Source organism: Mastigoproctus giganteus, chromosome 12 (assembly GCF_048544385.1).
Source record: "Mastigoproctus giganteus isolate SK-2022 chromosome 12, ASM4854438v1, whole genome shotgun sequence".
Classification (NCBI taxonomy): Eukaryota; Metazoa; Arthropoda; class Arachnida; order Uropygi; family Thelyphonidae; genus Mastigoproctus; species Mastigoproctus giganteus.
Window position 1 is genome coordinate 66,585,507 of NC_143586.1, and position 19,272 is coordinate 66,604,778.

A 19,272-nucleotide genomic window follows, 5' to 3' on the forward strand; every position below is an offset into this window, starting at 1 on the left:
ATCTGATCTCTTCAAGTTTCACCAGTACTTCAAAACACTAGTGTACATAATGTTCTACGAACCCTCAATAATGAGAAACTTTTTTCTTTATTAGCATTGTGGTGTCTCAGAATATACCGAGTACTTGAGTTCAGCTAACTTTGGATTTGGTGCTGCTCTGTTATATTTCATGTAGTAACACACACAATAAAACACACGTATAATTAATATCTTGCATGCCGTGCGGCAAGCTCATCCATTAAATAAATTAACGCCAGCGCTTTTGCCAAACGACCACTTGTGTTTTTATTTTGTGTTTCGGGTTCAAGCCGTAAATATGGAGGTAAAGGTGCTAAACATTTCACTTATTCTCAATGGGAAATAGATCCAGGGAAATAGTATGTCGTTGGGATTACCTGCTTGTATTACGTGGGAGATTCATATATGAATGAAAATATGGATGTGAAGCAGCTACGATGAAACTATCAGACAGAGGCATAACCATTAGCTCTAGTTGCCACTGCAAGACCAGTTTAATCAGTACTCAACCTCATGCCTGAAAGTTAAGGTCCTTGCTAAATGTGGTTAACGATTGTATTCAAGATTTACTGTTAACTCCTGGTGATCGTGCTGGAGTGTAAAAAAGTGTAATCGGTTTAAATTTGTAAAATCAAATTAAATTTTTAACAGCGTGGTAATGAATGTTTATCATTAATTAAAAGTTATAATGGAACAAAGCTTTTAACGAAAATCGTGAAAATATGGCAGCAAATGAACTCTATGCTCGGCGACTGAGGATGTCTTTGAATTCTGAGACCATTCGTAAGATTGGACCTTTAATTATAAATGGCTAGTGGATATTAGTTTTTTAATAGGCAGCATTGTAGATATTAGGCTATAAGCAGTGCAGAGCAAATCACACAAGTGGAAAAATATTTAGCAAAGTCAGTGCACTCTGGGTAGCTAAAGTTCTTTTGCAAGGTCAAAAGCAAACTCACAAGCAAATTTCAACCCTAAGGGATCTGAAATGGGAAGTCCTTCCTCACGCCCCCGCATGTCGGATTTAGTATCTTCTGATATCATATGTTCGATCCATTAAAACTCCAAATATCGACGATGTCTCCCAAGCTGTGGCATTTCTACTGGTTGAGAATATTGATAAGTTAGCGTTTTGGATAGCCGGTGTTTTAACACCTTGGCCCTTTGACTCTTCACATTTCACTCCTGTGGATGTTTTGATGAACATTTGGCATTTTGAACTCGTTCGCGTCTTGAGTGTCGCCGTTTTGAGGTAGTTGATGTTCTGAAAACTGTCCACATTTTAACTATATACACTTTGTGAACTGTTGGCACTTCAAAATAAGTAATTTGAACTAAATTCCTACTCATTTAGCTTTCCGAAATATGGTTACCTTTTCTGCCATATCAGAATTAATGTTTTAGATTGTTAGAATTTGTGATTTCTCTACTCTTTAACAAGGTCCCATTACATATATTATTTATTTAAAAATTTTGATTATTTCAATCCATCGTAAACGAACGTTTAAATTATTGGTTGTGAAAACCTTGCTTTTTCGAGGCAACTTCTAGACCCTCATTCTCGTAACATTTTAATAGCAATTCATACCCAAAAAAGTACATCGACCCCAATAACATAAACATAAAAACGGATGTCTTTCAAACACATTTAAGAACTGAAACGCTCATTCAGTGGTAAGCACAATGTTAAAACTGTCTATAGCTGGCTGAGAGCAATTCCCGTTTACACAAAACGAGGTTTTCTCAACTGAACAATAAAATCTCATTTTTCAACAATAAAGTCTCATTTTTCATGCCCTTATATTACCAAAATAAATCCGGCTTAAAATAGTAAAAAGTTTCTTTAATTTGCTAAGTAGACTGTTCGGCATAAACGAACTATCAGGTAACCAAAATCAATGTCCATCCAGATTTTTCAAGGTTAATAATTTGATAAAATTATGACTGTTATCCCTCGATGCACTTCGAAAGTGCAAGTGACACCGAGTCTGTTGATGACTTGCAAGTATGAAGTACGGTTCAGTAAAATAGTGAACCATTATGAAAAGATGGCTGCTCCAATTTCAGTTATTCGATCAAATTTATGAGTATAAACTGGGCACAAATGCTGCACAAACCAACTGTAGGATATACACGGAATTCAGAGAAGATATAGTGGGTAAATTCACAGCCAAAAACTGATTCAAAAAATTTAATCGGATGATGAATCACTTGGGAGCACACACCCCACGAAGGGCGACCGACTGCCATGGCAAAGAACCAAAGACGACTTTTGAGTCAGATTCAAGCCAAGCATGCCATATGCTTGAAAAAAGATTCAATGTGATTAAACCATTTGTTTACATTTGTATCGGTCAATTGGTTGTTGTTGAGTGTGAGTTTTATGCGCATTATCAACTTAAGCAATATTGCGTCATATATAATATCTGTAAACTGCGTGCGTTCTGTGGTCGATTTGCTGTTTGCTGAACGAAAAACCAGAGTTTCTGGGAGAAAAACAATTGATTTCATCACCAATTGTCGGGATTCGAACTCAGGCCTCTTGCGCCTGGTGTGGGGAGGACGGTGATTGTAACCACCATGCTATCTACGAGGTTGGCGGTGGTGAATTTGTTCTTCGACCAGCAGCTGAGACCATATTGCGCTGTGTACGTTATGTCTGTAAATTTCGCGTGTTCTCTGATCGATCCGCCTGTTTATTGGACGAAAAACTCGAGTTTCCCGAATTAGAAAACCATGCTGTCCTCTCCTGAGACCTTAGCCATGTTGTGAAAAAGGCTCAACATAAAAATTCATCGCGTCATTTACGGGATTCGAACTTAGGTCTTTTCCACTCGGTGTGGGGAGAACCGTGATTATACCAAGTATGCTACCCACGAGGGCGCATCGGCTGGGAAAGGTGTGCAGAGTAAATGAGTGCCACACAAACTCATAATTGACAACAAACTTCACTGACTCTCAATTTGTTTATTGCTACCTTTGTGTCACAATAATGATCCATTATTGACCAGTTGTTCACGTGCGATGAAAAATGGCTTGTGTTAGAAACACCAAACGGTTACATCATTGGTATATCATGGGTTATATCATCTTGTGAACGTGTGCGGACCAATGAAAATTTCTTCTTTGAGTTTTGCTTTTGACATGACAGACTTGGAAATTTAAAACAATCGCCATTTTTACTAAAGTTTTAACAAATTCCATTTTCCACTAATCTCATTTTAATGTTGGAGTGGAAGTAGCAAATCTTTATTCGGATCAACCAAATTTTTTGGTTGATCCGAATCGACTCAATATTTATCGACTACTATTTGATGCTACACTCGTTTCAAGCTCATCTTCGAAAAAGTAATGAACAATCTCCAGTCAGTTTCTTGATAAAATCCAGCTCCTAATTTGGTTACTAATCCAGAAATATGGTTGCAGTAAACAAACAATTCGTCTTGAAAAAAACAAGGCAAAAACTTTTTATTGCATTTCCTCTACTATGTAAATGAAGTTTTAGAAGCATGCACGAGCATGTTTTTGTCACGCAATCCGGATCTTAAAGTTCTGCCGACTACTTTGAAAGACCTAAGTCCCTGGTCGTTTAATTCACTTTGCTAGAAATGCTGTGGCTGGGAACTTTCCGGCTGAAAGAAGTTTGTATTGTGGTTTCTGTTTACGTACAAATAAAAACTAGAAGAAACCGAAATAAGTTCCTGTGGTAGAAGAGGTATGGGCATCCCTAGTTCTTAAACTACGGGTTATATTGCAGATGAATTGGGATATACTACAGTATTTCCTTTTTGTTCTTGGTGTCGTAGCCCTGCTCATTACATAACCAAAAGTAACTATTTTCTCCGTAATTGATGGGTTTTACGCCATGCCAAAGGAACACTAAAACGCATGGACTTTTTCTTAACTTGGATTCATTTACGCAATACTTCAACACAAGCAGGACAAACTTTATGCTGCACCGAGTTTTATTCAAAAGTAGTAGGCATAATACGCTTTTTTCACAAATTCTGTTATATTCTCTTCATGTTTTAACATTAGAACCATAAGTTCGAAACGAAACACATATGCCTGTTTTTGAAACGCTTTAATGATATATTATTTATATATTTTACATAAACTATAACACTCAGGCGAAGAATCGAACTCGCACAAAAAAAATTAACTCGCACGGATGACGCTTTGTTGTACTCTGTCATCCGCTCCAGAATATTCCCCTTTCGCGCATGATTGGCCACAATGTAAAACCATGGTTCAAAACATTTGAAATTATTTTGATGAGAAATAATACCTACATTCATTTTTATTAGAAATGACAGGAAATATCAAAATGAGCGCTCTGAAACAATTGATGTTGGATAGACAAGAACGGTTATCACTATTGGATTCAGGGTGGCAAATTTACAATACGACACATAAAATTATAAAGATCCCAAAATTGAGGCATACCTGTATTAATAATCTAGCTAGCACGAATTGTTGTTGTTATTATTTGGTTTTTAGGAGCATTAGCAACTAAGGCCATATTGCTCCGGGGATATGCGGAAGTTATTCCCTGACCTTTCCGCATCCTCCGTATTTGGTGGTCACGGGCTCGAACCCCTGTCTAATCAAGAAGCATGTGTTACGCACTGCTGCTCCTACCCACCTGGCTACAGAAGCGACACTATCATGAATTGAAAGTTCTAGTAAAACCTAATTCTTTTATAATCAACTATCAGCTGACTAAAAAAAAAGTTTGTGTAAAATTTTAGAATAAAATTAAAACATGGATAAAAATATGAACAAAAGCACTTTATATCCGCTGGTATGCGTTTGGCCAGAGGATAGAAAATCATAATAAACAGCTAGCTGTATTCCACTAGACGCAGAAATAATCTATTTCAAAGGTACATACAGGGCATTTTCGTGTAGTCGAGTTGCTAACCTACGCACACACAACTTTCAAAACTGAAAGTTTACTCATATTTCTGAACACAACGTTCAGAAATATGAGTAAATTTTTTTAGGGAACACAAACGAGCTAGATCTGAAAGTCATGTTTAAAATGGACTTACTGGCCAAAAAAATCAGTAACCTTTATTCAGCATCTAGTAATACACGTTTTTCTCGAATTAACAGCTCTATAGGTCATGGTATGATTCCACTAGGTGTCTGAGGAAGTCCAGCTCCATATTTGACCATTATTCCATCAAGATGTTCCCTGAAAATTTTAAATCATACTTCTGAACCTAATTAATGTTTTGAAAGTTTTGTGTGTGCGCGTAGGTTAGTCAGCTGCTATATTGCTGTCGATGAAGCATTGCGAAGTCGAATTTTCCTTTCCAACGTATCCCAAAAATTCTCAATTATTATTATTATTAATAGCCATATGGTGTAAGGAAGCCTGAGGCTTATGCTGCACCAGGAAAAAAAATTCCCGAGCCACCGCGAGAGAGAGAGAGAGAGAGAGAGAGAGAGAGTCAAAAGTAGAAGAGAAAAATGATGATATCTAGCTCAGGACCCTGGGTGTGCCAAGCCCGTACTCACCAGATGTGAGCCCCTGGGGTTTGATTCAGATCAATTGAGAATTTTTGGGATCTGAAGAATTAGTCAGCCAGGATAGACGTTTAATATTTTGGAAACGTTTCTCGAACTATTCAGATATACAATTTCTGCATGGCGGATAGCTGCATTCTCATCTTGAAAGAATCCGTCGCAATCCAGTAAAAATGAAGAATTTGCAGGGTGAAGTTGGTCCAATATGACAGAAGGATATTCACTGGAGATAAAACGAGTTTCCAGCGGTGTGAACGGAACCAGTCCGTACCAACAGAACATACCCCCATATCATGATAACACCAGCTGCTTGATTGGTGGACACGAGACAGTCAAATGCATTCCTTTATGAGGCTTACGCTACTCTTTCACCCTACATTGGTATTAAAAAGTGTAAATCGAGACTCGTCAAACCATATGATCTGACGAGTCTCGATTTACACTCGATCTTTTTCTAGTCCAATCTTGTTGGACTAGAAAAAGATCGTTGGCTGCACCGCTCCAGACGAATCTTCAATTTTTTAAGAATGAAGTTATATGTCGTTATGTGTTGTTATGAAGTTATGTGTGCCTATATGTGGTGTATTCTTCAACTCCAGCAGCCGTATAGTTTAGCTAGAAATGGATCATTCTTTGTCTAAACTGAATTTTTCAGTCATTTTCTGCACACTGGACCTTCTGTTCTAACGCACAATTCGCTTTAAATTCCTGCGGTCTCGTTCTAGGAGTATCGACTTTCTGCTACATTTCTTCCTTTTAGAATTGCATTCTCCTTTAGTCTTCAGACCATTGCATACTTTTGAGATGGTTTCTTTTGACAAAATGATGTGAAATGAAAACAAAGGAAAACACCAGTGATTTCCTTTGTTTTCTCAGTTGTGGCTCCTGCTAAACATGCTCCAATAATAACGCATTTCTGAAAATCAGAAAGATCACCTGTCTTCCTGATCAGATCGAGCAAGAAGCCCCAGGAAAGCATCTAGTATTTATCTAATCGAAGGAACTTATGATCATACCATGCAAAAACTTGTATTTGCATACTGTACCTTTAATTATCTGCTGACGCCAATGTCAAAAGGTTTCTTTTCTTTTTTTTTTTTTTTTTTTTTTTTTTTTTTCGGTCAGTGAATGTACGTTAATCAAATTTAAAAAATTCGGTTGTGATAAGAGCTTGACACTTCATTTTCTCCATTCATATATCGGCTATTTTCCAGAAAATCTTAGATGTGTTAGTGAAGAGCAAGGTGCAAGATTTTACCAAGATATCAAAGAAATAGAGAGGAGACATCAAGATAGATGGAATATCAACGTGTTGGAAGATACCCGTTAGATTAGTATTAGTAAGAGCAAATGATGTAAGGAAACGGACTATTCCTGCATCAGCCAGAAAAAATAAAATCTAATAATAATAATAATAATAACACAATAAGACAATCCCTCACAACAGACCAGACATAAGCCTTGTCGAGAAGAAGGCAAAGGCTACCTATCTGATCGACATAGCGGTGTCCAACACTGGCAACCTCCAGAAAACCCACGAGGAAAAGATCAGGAAGTACACAGACAGGAGATCAACGAGATGTGGCATATGCAACAAGTAACGACAATCCCGATCGTCGTGTCAACATCGATATGGTGCCAAAGACCTTACACAAGAACCTAGCAGAAGTAGGTCTCCCAGAGAACATCTACAAGGAACTCCAGAATGTCGCAATCGTGAACACCTCTAGAACAGTCAAAGAGTTCCTCGACCAACAGTAGTACCGGACATAACAACACCCTGTGCACTTGATACCAATACCGTCAAGGGGTGGAACCCCCCATCAGGAAGAAATAATAATAAACAGAATCTTCATACTGTTCTCATTCCCGTAAGGTTCCCGTCCAATTCTGCTCCGAACTTAACCAGATCCACTGACTCTGCACATTGGGAGGAACTTATTTCAGAGTTCGATAAGCCGCTGCCCTGTTGAATTTCATGATATCCAATCTTCTGTTATTCCCTGAGATTAGTGCCTCCTAGTTCTTTTACTTAGGGGGGAGAACAGACCTTCCGAATTCATTTTACTCGACCCTTTCAGTGTTTTATACACCTCTATCACATATCTTGGATGTCTAGATGTCAAACTTTGCAGTCAATACCTGAGTGTTTTAATATGTATATCGATTTGCATTCATCACTGATCTAGTCGCAGTTCTCTGAACCTTCTCTAGTTCCATGTCATTTTTGGTACAGTACCCAGACCTGAATACAATATTTTAAAAGAGGCCTAATCATTGTCGTATATAGAGGGATTCTTACTACTAGAAAAGATCCTATAAATCATGGACAAAATGCCATGTATCCTAGCTGCCTGTTTACACTGCACGGAAAATTTCATGTCAGATTGACTTGTGACATCAGAGTCTTTTTTCTTGAATCCCTTTTACTTCCTCTCCTCCTAGCTTACATGCAACTCCAGGATTCTTCTCCCAAATGCATTACCCTACAATTAGATGCATTGAAAAGGAAGAATTTCGGCGAAAGATTATATAAACGAACGTCTACTAAATGCTCTTTTTAAAGTAAAGGACGTCCGTTTCACTCAAACAAATGTCTCTTTGAAATCATTTCATTACATTTATCTTATATTTTGTTTATAGTTTTTAGTTAATTCATTGTATTTTTAATATTTGATGCCGTGATCTATTTTATCGAAATGGAAAAAAATGCATATGGCTAACTAATTTACTTTATTTTATCTGGGTTATTAAAGCCACTGTTGAAATCAGCATAGCAAATTGAAGATCACATAAAAATATTAAAACCCATTACAAAAGGTTCATTTGCAGACCTGTGTAACCTTTAGGCTAATTTCGTTTTAATTACTATTAAGAATTAAATGAAAAACCGGAAATCATATTGAGTACCTCGTTAAGTAATTGCAATGAAGGAAATAATTTGAATTTTCAGTATCAGCCAATTTCAATATCATTTGGTTACTTTAATACATTAACCAAAATTAAATTAATGTAATTTAATTTAGTTAAAACGGATACACAACGTAAGCCAGAATTTTTATTACCGTGTCTTAATAAATTCTTGTCTTCATAAACACAAGTCAAAGTTTCCAAAACAATAGTTGCATTAGGTCTGAAAAGCAGGGTGTCCATTTAAAACCTTTACAACTAGAATAAATATAACCCTCCGAATGGAGGCGTAAGATTTAACGCTTTAATGTTGAAAAGCAACTGAAAACTGAAAAAGTTTATTATAAGAGAATTGTTTGTTCCAGTTGACTGAAGGTAACTGAGAACACTCAGAAAATGAAAATGACGACCCTCCAGAAGACGGCACAATGTGAGTACGTATAGTGATTCATTGGGACCAAATCGGACGTTCAGGTGCAGCGTATATTTAGGAAAAATACCGAAGGACACCACAAAGTAGACCATGTATATATGAATGGCTTAAGAAATTTATAGAAATTGCAATTATCTCACTGCACCCTGGAGGCAGGCATGAAAGCATGTGCGGAGGATGCGGAATAGATCTGAGAATCATTTGTGTATAGTCCTCAGAAATCCGTGCGCACACATAGCAATGAATTCGACACTTAACAGTGCACATAGTACTACAGAGGTAGGATTCAATAGGATTCAACTTGTACTAGCTCTCAAACCGAATAATTGTTCACAACACTGTGCATTCGCCACGACCATGATGAAACGGCTGGATGAGGATAATGGATTCTTAAGACGTGTGATATTCACTGATGAGGCTGCCTTTTATGTCACATTGAGAATGAATTACCACATCCTTTGATCTGGAGCTCCAAACTTCTCACGTCGAATGAGAAATGGAACGTGACAACCCAAATGTAAATTTGCATATCCTTGCACGACTGTATCTTGAGACAATTTTTCTTTGACAAACCTACTATGAACAGAAGCAGTTACTTACAGGTGTTGCAAAATCACGTTGTTCTTCAGTTTTCTAACTTAAATGAATATTTTCCAACAAGTTGGTGCTCTCTCACATTGAGGAAAGGAGGTTGGAGATTGCTTTGATGTAACATTTGCAGGTCTCTCGATCGGTAGAGGAGCCAAATCCCTTAGTTACTCCGCTCTCCTGACATAACTCCACTTAACTATTTCTCGTGGGAATGTGTCAAGAACATTGTGCACCAAAGAAAGGTACACAAAATAAAGAAACTACAACAGAAGGTCACTGATACTGTTGCAACGATTGGCACAATCATACTCAAGTGAACCGAAAGAGAGCTAGAATATTGCCTTGATATTTTCCGACGACAAGAAGGGCTCATATTGAAGCGGCCTAATGACAAGAAGGAATAAACATAAACTGGATATGTTCTTTCCCAACAAAAAAGCAAACTCCCCTTTCCTTTTCACAGCAATTCTAAGCTGTAAATGTTTCATTTGGACATCTTTTTATGTCAGAGAGAAGAATTACTTGAAATTTTATTTAAGGGAATAGGAAGTTTTAGAAATCTTAAGGTTTCATAAAGAGGATGTTTGAAAAAATTAAAACGTACCCCCGTTTTATTTTCCCACAATGTTTTTTCTTATCCAAAAAATTATAATCGTATTTTAAGATTTCAATCAACTCTATCGAAAGCGCATGCGCATTGCGAATTTCTAGGTAAGAAATACGAACATGCTTAAGGAGAGAACTCTTTCAGAGAGGAGCTACTCTTAAGGAGGAGCTAAAGAAACCTACCCTTTCAAGTAACGTACATGTTATGCACACTAGGGGAATAATAATAATAATAATAATAATAATTCATTATTTTTTTTGTTTTAACAAAAAAATAATAATAAAATGATAAAACGAAAATTGAACTTCGTGCAAGAAATAACAAAATGAGCAGTTTGAAATACAGTACTGTACTGTACTGCACATTTTAAAATAAAAATAACTTTCTCTTCAGTATAGCCTATTATATGTCTTCGCTTGCTACTGATAAATCTAGTAATAAGAACTTCGTGCAGTTGTCGTTATCTCTAACACCAAAATCACCTCCTTTTATCTGATAACTTGATTCTATAAAGTACAACGTCTGTAATCAAGTTATCTTTCGATGTACAGATTGTAGTCCTGCCTACTCATTTTCAAGTTCTGAGATATAAATAATAGCCAGATATAAATTACCGTGTTGAAGTCGTGCAACTGGCTGCCCACAAGTTTAATTCCTTCATATTTCACTATTTCATAAACCCTTTTTTTCGCCTGCATTTTCGATATTAATTCAGATTACGTAATTACTCCTTATTCAGTTTTAAAACTTCAATAAATGTTAACTTATTTGTTTTATAACTGAATATAACTTCGGAAGTGCAACTTTCTTTTAATAAGGCATTATTACAAACCGTAATATTTCAGACAGTAGGGTTGTTTTCCCTGCATATCTCACGTTTGCAATGCAGTAAAGTGGGTTTACAGTTATTTACTTCATTTTTTGACTCAAATTCAACAGCAAAATGTCAAATAAATTAATGCAGTTTAGCATCTTTGATTTTTAATTACGATCTACGAATTCAAATATATAAATATATAAATTCCAATCTGTTGCTCACAATTATTCTGGAATAAGTTTTTTCTAATTTCATACAAAATTATAAAGTAAACCTCGACTTTTCTTTTAACTACTTTCCACTAGATATATTCACTTTATCCACAACTTTGTTATTTTTTCTTCGATTATTAAAATTACAGAGGAAAAAATAAAATAAAATAAAAAAATAACGACATACGTACATTTATTTAAAAACAGTGAAAAATTCTTCTCCGGAAATGTTTATGTAAAGAATCATGAAATCTTTTCATTTAAATCCTCATAAACTACAAACAAACAACTTTTGAAACTGCAATGTGAGTAGTGACATTGGGATCTCGTCGTGTGATAAACCTTCAAAGAGATTTATACCCCTGAGTCATATTTACTAATAAAACGAATTTCCAGCAAGCTAGACGATATATTACTACCTAGGATAATGGAACTTAAATTTTTTTGTCTATTTTTGAACAGGCAGATGGTATTTATCCCATGGTGGACAGCTTGATCGATTTGGCCATGAATATTTAAGCCCTCTGATCGTAGCCGATATTTACTCAATTTGACCATGCATAAAAAAAAGAGGAAGAGACCTTTCTTCTGGACTATTGTACGAAACCACACTTCTCAATTGGTATAACAGAAAACTGAGGTTTTTTTATTTATGAAAGTGGATCCCATTGTAAAAGAACGGCTAACCTTGTTACAACTGTAGATAGAATTACAATTATATCTTAGGAATTCTAAGATTATATAATCCATTTATGTGGAAAGTAAACCCCATAGACTGAAAGAACTCCTGTTGAAAAGGTACAATTAATATCATGGTTATAGAAGTATCTTAAACTTGAGAGAACAACCAAAATTAATCTACCCATGTGTAATGATTTGGTTTTTATGAATGTCCTGGGAGAAACATTTTATGATGATTAACTTCGTAAAGGCATTCGCGAAGAAAGAGATTCTTAGAAATGTTCTGTTAAATCGAAGTTAACGAGCTGATAGGAAATGACACAGATCGATAAGCTGGTTTGGAAGGCTCAAGTAAGTTGTGGATGCTGAAGATTTTAATTATAAGAGTGAACACGCTTCTAACAATGAAAGAAACCAGCGTAATGCATAAAGTAAAAAAAAAATAATAAATAAAGCAGGATTTTAAAGGAAGGGTTGAAATAAAAGAGGCTGATGAAGGTAACAAACAACCACTAAAAAGGACTAATATGTAAATTCGTTTCAGTGAATTAGAGACTAAGATTTAACTTATAAAATGCCTAAAACAATGAATCCACTAATAATACGGTAATAAATTATAATTTTTCTTAATTCAGAAAAAAAAAGATTAAATTCGGTTTCTGTTATATTAAATTCCTTTACCAATTACGCATTTCAATGGAGAGAGAAAGATGAGGAGAGATTACACAGCGAGAAAGAAATGTAGATAAGAGATAAACTGGGAATGGAAAGAGAGAAAAGTAAATAATATACTGGAATAATAAAAAGATCGGGGATTGTCATCTTAACTATTTCATTAAAAATATGTGAATCACTATTCCTGGAATAATGGCCCTTTAAATCGATCCGGATATGAATATTTTAGGTTAATAGATAGATCAGCAAACAATAGATTGATTAACAAATAATAGATAGATTAACAAACAATAGCGAAAAAGTAGGATAAATAGATAAATATACAAACATTCATACAATATAAATTAACCATTTTATAATAATCCTACAAATATAAATTTCTAAGTAATAAATAAATAACGTATAATAAAAATATTTTTGTTATACAAAGCTTACCTGAAATAGGGTTTTTTTGGTCAGCATAATCTACTGATATTACCTTTCAAAACTAAAGGCTTTGAGACCATAAATTAAACATATGCATATTTTCGAACGAAATAATATTCTCTGGTGAAAACTACTGTTGATAAACAGCGAGATAATATATATAATGGACAGGGAAACTGTACGGTAATCAAACAGTAATTTCCCAGTATCAGATAGTAAGAACGATTTACAGTCGACGTATATCTCTGTTGCATTTCTTTATATGCATGTTAGCACACTAATATACAGAAATAAATTTAACACCTGAGGCATTCTTTGCAACTGAACAGCTTAAAATTTTACCATTTTATCTGTGAATTATAAATATTAGTTCCATATTGGATCTATGATCCATAAAAGTTATACGATTGCACAATATTTAATTTGTTGCCTAGAAGGTAGTTGCAGGTAGACGTTAACTGCACATGTATTATGAAAAATAAAAAAAGAAAAGAAAAACATATTCCACAGTAATTAATTTACAAGAATATAAATACAAGATAGCAAATTGACTACACAATATATCTGGGGGAGGGTTTGAATATATTCTGTTATCGAATTAGGAACAACATGGAGGTTTGGCCGCATGAGCCTTTTCGTGTAGGAAGAAGCAAGCAAGGACCTGAAATGTAGAAGGATGAATAAACGTCTGCTCGAATAGCACACGACAAGCGAGTTTGGGCAGCTAAATGTATTTGTCTGCTAAAACAGCCTGCGTACACCAAATAATAAAACGTGCTTACCTGACAACATTTTGAGGTAGCTAGTCTAATCAACTTAGGAATTAGCCTTTCATTGCGAACGATTATCTCAGGACTGAGTCCGATAGGTGCTTTAACATTTACAAGTTGCTATGGCGGAAGCACAATGCCCGACATCACTATACCAGACACCGAAAGGTGCGCGCGCATTGTGTCATTTGCTAATTTCAAGCCTACTTTAGCCAAGCGCAGCGTTCTGTTGCCATAGAGACCCTCGTGCTTTCGATAAAATTAGACAAGAGGGGAGGAAATATATGCTGTGATTACACCTCGATAGCTGACAGAAAAAACGTGATTTATTTGTTATTTTTATTTATTAAAGAGGCCTTTATTGATACCGTTATTTTAGGAAATAAATTTCAGTTAAATTAGTTTATCTGAGGCAAAATGGAAAAAAATGGAAGATTATTGACTGGCGTACACTCAGCGTGTAGGAGAACAGAAAACATGGAAGTCAGAAGAAATGTCAATAGAGGGCAGTAGTGATATCTAAAATAATATCATACTAGTATTCCTGAAGAAAAATGTAAGTCAGTTCGATCTGCTTGAATTTTACGTATCTTCTGTTCACTTCATATATGAAGTGTATATGAAACTTTAATCTCATACTGCCTATTGATAATAAAATATTAAATAAATATTATTTTCGATTGAGAATAAAATATTTTGGGATTTAATATTAACGAGGATTATCAGGTATCATGCCTAGTCATAATATTGCCTGCCATTAAACATAAACGCTGAATATTTATCGGTTGGTCTTAAATACATACTTTTAATATTTTCTTTAAATTATAAAAACTGCTCGTGAAAAAGTATAGCCGGGGCAAAACACGCTACCATGGATGTACATCGGAAAATTCCTTTCCCCCTGCAAAGAACATATTATGAGCACACGCAAATATACATATGCCACACCCGGTATTTGTGCACACAGCTACGTAACTGGAGGCTTACAAAAACGACAGGATATTCTACAGCAGGCGCATGTCAAAATGGATTAACGTGTACAACAGAGATTAAGTTAAATAATTAAATAATATGCAGTAGAAAAAGGCAAAAACCTTGTTGCAACAAAATAAGAAGAAATTAAGTAATGCAGATAAAAATAAAGAATACATTAAAATTAACGTATCACACTTAGTGTCATGGTCATCAGTACTGGGACACATCAGAAAGATATATGCCCAACACAGGGATACATCCATAGTCAGATCCAGAATCGAACTATGGTCAATTACCAAATAATAAGATTCACTTCTGGTAAGCGACCTGAAAGTGGTGTGGATGGAGTACGGTTTGTTCACTAACTTGTTCGAAAATGGGATGGGTTTATCTAACAACCAGTAGGATGCGTAATAGTTAGGGAGAAGAACTGGTGAACTCTCCAAAGATATCCTTTCTGTTTTTCCCTAATCTTCACAAAGCGTTTCAAATCAGCATCTATACCGTGTTCTTTCTGTGGCATTTTAAGCAGGCAGTAGTCTGTCTGAGATGAGATGGTCCTGGGAGTGTGGAGGTATGCCTCCTCTAGTGATAGAGTTCCAAGATGTTCGAAGAACTGATAGAGGCTGCTATAATTATCAAGTTTTTCAGAAAAACAAAACAAAAAGAAGTGAATCTACTGCTTATAGCACCGTATGCCCACCATGGATCTATTTATGCTGCACTTGCACGAAAATAAGGCCTAAGATGCTGATGTGCCAAAAAGCTGCTTACGTGGGAAAAGCAGATAAATGCTTTTCCCATGTAGAAGCTTCATGATGATAAAATATTTTCAGTGGTTTAAACAGAGAATGGTCATAAGGTTGGAGAATATGAGCCATATATGGTGACAAGCAAAGAAGTTCAAATTCAGTTTAATTTTTGGTAGTATTCTATGGTTGATAAAAACAATGCAATAGATGTTCATCCATAATCAAAAAAGTTTTCCTGGTGCTCTGTGCTTCTATTTCAGATTTTTGTAGGAGTGCTTTAACCATAAAAGAAAAGCATTTTCATTGATGCAGATAGTTTCTGTCATGATAACTTGACTTGAAGGTGCTAAATCATCACTAAATTCCTTAGGAAATATAAATTACACTAAAGGAAACGGAAACCGGAACACCATGAAAGAATGATCATCTTGGCCAAAGTTAGCGATAATGTTAAGAGGGATTATAGGAACATAACATACTATCAAATTTTCAAATGATTAATAAATATAAATATTTCAAATTAGAGTTATCCGAGATATTATGATCATCCATCTACCCATGTGTATTAACTCCCTAAACTGAGTGAGTTCTCTGGTAGGTTTGCTTGTTTCGCTGGAGAAAGAACCTTATTATCCTCGCCTGAGATGACTAACTCAGCCACGGTGCGAAAAAAGCTCATAAAGCTGGAACATGTTGAAATCACAGAGAAACCCTTAAGTATATTGCAGGATGGCTGCAGGCAGGAGGTAGAGGATTTTGATTAACGGTTATTCTTCAGATTTGGCTAACACAAGAAGTGGGGTTTCCCAGGATCGGTATTGGAACCCCTCTTGTTTTTGATCTTAAGTGGCATTTATGAAGGGATAGAAGACGCGATATCGAAATTGATTATGATAACAAGCTTGCTGGACGAAAACCCGAGTTTCTGGAAGAAACAGCCATATAACCCTCGCTTGAGACGACTAACCCAGCCACGATGTGAAAAATACTGTACCCATAAAAGTTCCTTGCATCATTGACGGGATTCAGACCCAGGCCTTTTCCACACTGTGCGAGGACTCTTGTTACAATAACATATCTCAATTAAAACTTATTGTAACAAATTATTACAATGAGTTTTAATTGAGATGTTCACATTAGTGAAAATTAAAATCAAGTGTGACTTCCTTATTTGTTTATCTATTTTTATTTATTTATTTCTGCTACAAAACAGCAATCCTACGTGCCTTAAATTTCAACTACATAAAATAATAACACAATTCCAAAGCAAATCAATATAGAAACTTGTAAATATTAATTTCAAGCAGCAAAAAAATTAATTAATGAATAATCTTAAAAGAAAAGGAGAAATCAGTCTGACTGACATATACAGAAAGAATATAATTATATTCATAGTTTATATTAAAATGAAATAAATTTTCAAAGCTCAGATAATGGATGTATTTAAAGATTTTCCAAGTGTCGAGGGGCATAAAATATCTCCAAATTTTCCTTGTTGATTAATCTTTCTGTCCTGTTATAGTTGCAATACCCATAATTTTTTTCTTGCATAGGATGGGTTTTAACAGTGGATAATTTCTTAATTCTCTGGTCGGTGTTGGAGGGTTCTCTGGTTAAAGTTTATTTTTAAGCCTGACCAAATTATTAAGCAATTTGTTGGAGTTATTAGTAGTACTGTTTATCAGTTTATTAAATAGTAGTAAATCAGCTTTATCTCTTCTTTCTTCCCGCGTTTCAAGCCCAAAGAATTCACACCATTAATGATGTGATTTCTCATTATATTATAATCCACTTAAAACAAACGTACTGTATTAGTCGTTTTGCGTGTTTTCTATTTTTAATTTTTGATAGGCTTCCTGGGGGTGCCAAACCTGTGAAGCATATTCTAGGGCTGGCCTAACATAAATATTATATAACAAAACAATAACAATGTCAATTGATTAAAATCTATGCTAATTCTTGTAAGAAAACCTAACGTTTTGCTATCTACCTTCACAATGTTTTGGAAGTGAAGATCAAAGGAGAGTGATTCTATAATAAAATACCCAAAGTTTTCAATGTACTAACTTTTTAATCATTCCGTTGTTAGTACAATAGGAAAAACATCGCTCGCACTTATCCTCATTAACTATCATTCCGTTCTTCTTTAGCCACTGAATTACTACTTGCAGAGCTTCATTTAAAATTATAACATCTCTGGTATTACCTATTTCTTTATGAATTTTTATGTTGTCTGAAAAAATATTTATTTTAATTTGGTAGCTCCCTAATATATATAGTAAATCGTTGACATAGCTTAAAAATATCAAACGGTCCAAGGATGAACCATGTGGAGCACAAATTTCAGGTTTAAAAGGGTATGAAATTTTGCCTTTAAAAGTTACCAACATTTCTCTCCTTTCCAAGTAGTTTGCAATCCAGTTTAAAATTGGCCTCTGAGTCGGTAACAATCCAGTTTTTCCATTAATCCTTAATGAGCTACCTTGTCAAAGAATTTGCTTAAATCAAGGAAGATAGCGTCAATTTTCCTTCCTTCCTTTATATGTCTGAAATAAAAGATCATATCTGTGTAGGTGGATCGTCCCTTGATAAATCCGTGAGTGTAATCCGACAGATTATTTAACAAATTTAAACAGCTGCTTCATTACAATGGTTTCTATTATCTTATTATCTTTGAAAGTATATATAATTGAAAAACTGGTCTGTAGTTGTTGGATAAAGATGTCTTCCAATATTTTTCTCCACATTTTTTCCATAATATAATAGGTATACCATCAAGACCTCGAACAAAGTCATTTTTCATACTGTGGATATTGTTTAATAATTCGGCTAGATTTATCTCTGATACACTTAGTGTATCGTTGTAATTTAGAGAAAATACTTCATTTAGATCCTCGGCAGTATGTATATTTCTTCAAAATTGCTTGCAAAGTAGCCAGCCTCAGACATATATGAAAGATCTTCGGGTATATCTAGGTATATCATTATAGCATTTTCATTTTTTGCCTTAAAATAACTGAATACATGTTAATATCTTTAGCCTCAAGGACTCTTCTTTCAATGGAGTCCAAATATTTGTCGTAGCCACGTTTTAAAGTAATCTTCACTTGTCTTCTTAAAGAAGAAATTTTATTATAAAAGCACATTTCGTTATTTATCTTAAACCTACTATGCACTGTTTGTTTGTTTGTTTGTTTGTTTTTTTTTTTTGCCAACAAAGATTTTAATTTCTTCCAGAACAAGTGAGGACAATTTGAATCTATAACTATATAGGATGGTACAGACTGTTTATTACTTAATTAATGATTTGATAAAAACAATCTATTGCTTCAAAGGGGTTATTAATTTTAAATAGTAATTTCCAGTTGCAGTTTTTGAGTGCATAATTCATATCAGACCATTTCATTTTATTAAAATTTAGTTTTTGTTTTCGTACTAAACCAGTATCTTTAAGTAATATCTTCTTTATCGAAAACGCCACGGTGTTGTGATCTGATTTAAATAGTTATGCCGGCTTGCTAACCACCAACGGAAAATTGATAAACATTAAATCCAAGTAGTTGTTGTTTCTAGTTGGAAATTTACAGTTCTGATTCAAATTTAAAGATAAAACTGTCTTTTGACATCTATCCTTCAGTGTCCACACATTATTTTGAGTGGCGTAACACCCATTATAGGCATGTGGTATATTAAATCTTCTAAAAAAGTTAAATTATCCAGTCCTATTTGTTGGTCACACATTTGGCCAACAGAGTTCTCATATTCAACCATTAGAGCATTATCTACAGGGGGTGAAAGGTAGACGAGCATAAACATAGTAGGAACAACGACCACTGTCAAGTTGTAAGAAAATTCCTTTAATTTTATCTA

The 19,272-nt window shown here is 34.9% G+C and overlaps 1 protein-coding gene across 1 annotated transcript in view; it reads right to left on the bottom strand.

The window, feature by feature from the left end:
• Window positions 1-13,780, bottom strand: part of LOC150077140 (potassium voltage-gated channel protein Shaw-like) — a 312,952-nt gene extending 299,172 nt beyond the window's left edge. Inside the window, exon 1 of the mRNA XM_090386920.1 lies at window positions 13,688-13,780. The gene's annotated coding sequence lies outside the window, so the exon portion shown is untranslated. The remainder of the gene's footprint in view (window positions 1-13,687) is intronic.
• Window positions 13,781-19,272: the final 5,492 nt, after the last annotated feature.